Below are 2,247 nucleotides of genomic sequence, written 5' to 3'. Positions count from 1 at the left end.
TCTCTGCCCAGCACCTGTGTTACCTAGGTGACTGGCACACCTGGGGGCAGTGACCTCCCCTTTCTATGAGGTCACATCCTGGGCCACCCCCATCATGCTTCCATTGGACCATGGAAAGTTCCAAGATTCTGAGGTCACATCCACATTCACTGTGGCCACTCATCCTCCTCCCTGCTCTCTCCCTACATTAACTCTAGTTCCACTGAGAGTCGTCCCTTCCCTTCTCCATACACCTTCCACCAAGCAAATCAATTGACAATCAATTTGGCAGTCCTAGATAATAAACTCTTTTCTGCCTGAACCACATGAGAGTTCCTGTTGGCAAAATCTTACATCTACTACCCAAAACTCAGGAGGGACCAGTGTCAGGAATGGCAAGATTCCCTCTGCATTTCCTTTTCTGAGGGCTAAAATGCATCTTGACCACCCCTTACAAACTGAACTGCCATAGGAACTCCGGACTGGCCTTCCCACCTTTGCCATTGCTGGCCTTACATCCATGACACTGGTCTTCCACCACTCTCTACTTCTGGTGAGTGCTACTCTACAAGCCCTCAGACTCTCTTTGTCTCTCTAGGCATGGCACCATGCCAAAGGGTTCCTACACCTCCTTGGCCAGGCACTTCCTGCTTCAGGGACACCTGAATTGGTAATCTGACCCTCACTCTCAAAGAGGCATCATGGTGGATAGAGACGCCTTCCATCCATAAGCTTTTTACACTCACCAGATTCCCTCCCCACATTTCTCCTTCCAATCAGGTGCTGCCAGTCATGCCCAAGCCAGGACACTCCTCTGGGGGTGACTCCTACACTCTAGATGTCCTTTTCACTCAAGGCCTTCATAAAACCAAAACACCTTACCATAGTTTCTGCTAAAGCAATGTAGATGGCCAGAGGTTCTATACATTCAAGTTCTCCTTGCTCAACCTTCTCTCCTGGTCTCCTAAGCTGCTCAGCCATTTCCTCTAAGAAAGGTCACTTTCCTTGTTTTGTAGTTCAAACTCCTATCTCCCCCTCTCTCTCTGCTTCTCTGCTTGTGTCCTTGAGAGTTGACACACAGGCAGAGAACCCCCTCTAGGTTCCCTCTTAAGGCTAACCATTCTGGCTTAAATTCTCTTCACTAAAACTGTCTCTCTCTCCTCAAGAGCACCCTCGTTGATCCTGTGTGCTGTGCTTTTCTGCTTGTCTGCTAGTTGTCTCCTTACTTGCTTAATAAAGCTCCACCAAGTTTTCTTACCATCTGGACTTGTTTTTTGCCATCTTGGCCACGAGGTGGATTTTCATGCAACCCCCATACTTCAAAGTTCAATTTGTATGCTAATATGTCTCTTTTCCAAAATTGCTTTAAAGCTTTTTCTGGTAACTAGTTTTGCAGGCCAAAGGAAACGAATGGGCACATTTATAAGATAGAGCTGATGAGGGCTGGGAAGGTGGCTCAGTGGTAGAGTGCTTGCCTTGCATGCCTGAGGCCCTGGGTTCGATTCCTCAGCACCACATAAGCAAAAAGAAAAAAAGCCAGAAGTGGCACTGTGGCTCAGGTGGTTGAGCGCTAGCCTTGAGCTGAAGAGCTGAGGGACAGCACCCAGGCCCAGAGTTCAGGCCCACGACTGGATCCAAAAAAAAAGATAGAGCTGATGAGTAAAGTTGGTATGTAACTAAGTTGGCTGTGGTTTAAATAAGGTCAAGATTAATACACTGATGTAAAACCAGCATGTCATTCTTATGTGCATCTATGAAAGTAATTGTGCACTATTAAGTTTGTCAAGTTTTTACATATTTGTTTTCCAAGAATGTAAGCCCCCTTGGATACAGAGCCGACAATGGTTTCAATCTCATGTGCTATACTCAGTTAATCAGTTATTGTTTGAAAACTCGCATGTCTACTGAATTGTGTCATTACAGATATTACCCTCTACAGCATTTAGCCAGACCTATAAAGAGATAAATAACACTGGCAAGTATTTGTTGGTCAATTCTTAACAAGTTACATGTAAGCTCTACTTCTTTTTTCTATTGATCTCCTTGTTGCTTCAATTGGGAATTTAAGGATTTTGTTGTAAAGGCTCACTTGACCTGATGATTGCAGTTCAAAGCCAGCCTGAGCAGAAAAGTCCCTCTGAGACTCTTATCTCCAATTAAACATTCAAATACAGGAAGTGGTGCTATGGCTAAAAGTGTTAGAGGGCTACCCTTGAGCAAACAAGCTCAGGGATAGCTTCCAGGCCAATGAGCAAAATGTCAATTGGG

This window comes from Dipodomys merriami, unplaced genomic scaffold (genome assembly GCF_024711535.1).
Source record: "Dipodomys merriami isolate MVZ:Mamm:240054 unplaced genomic scaffold, mDipMer1.0.p SCAF_14, whole genome shotgun sequence".
NCBI classification, from domain to species: domain Eukaryota; kingdom Metazoa; phylum Chordata; class Mammalia; order Rodentia; family Heteromyidae; genus Dipodomys; species Dipodomys merriami.
This window is presented reverse-complemented; position numbering follows the sequence as displayed.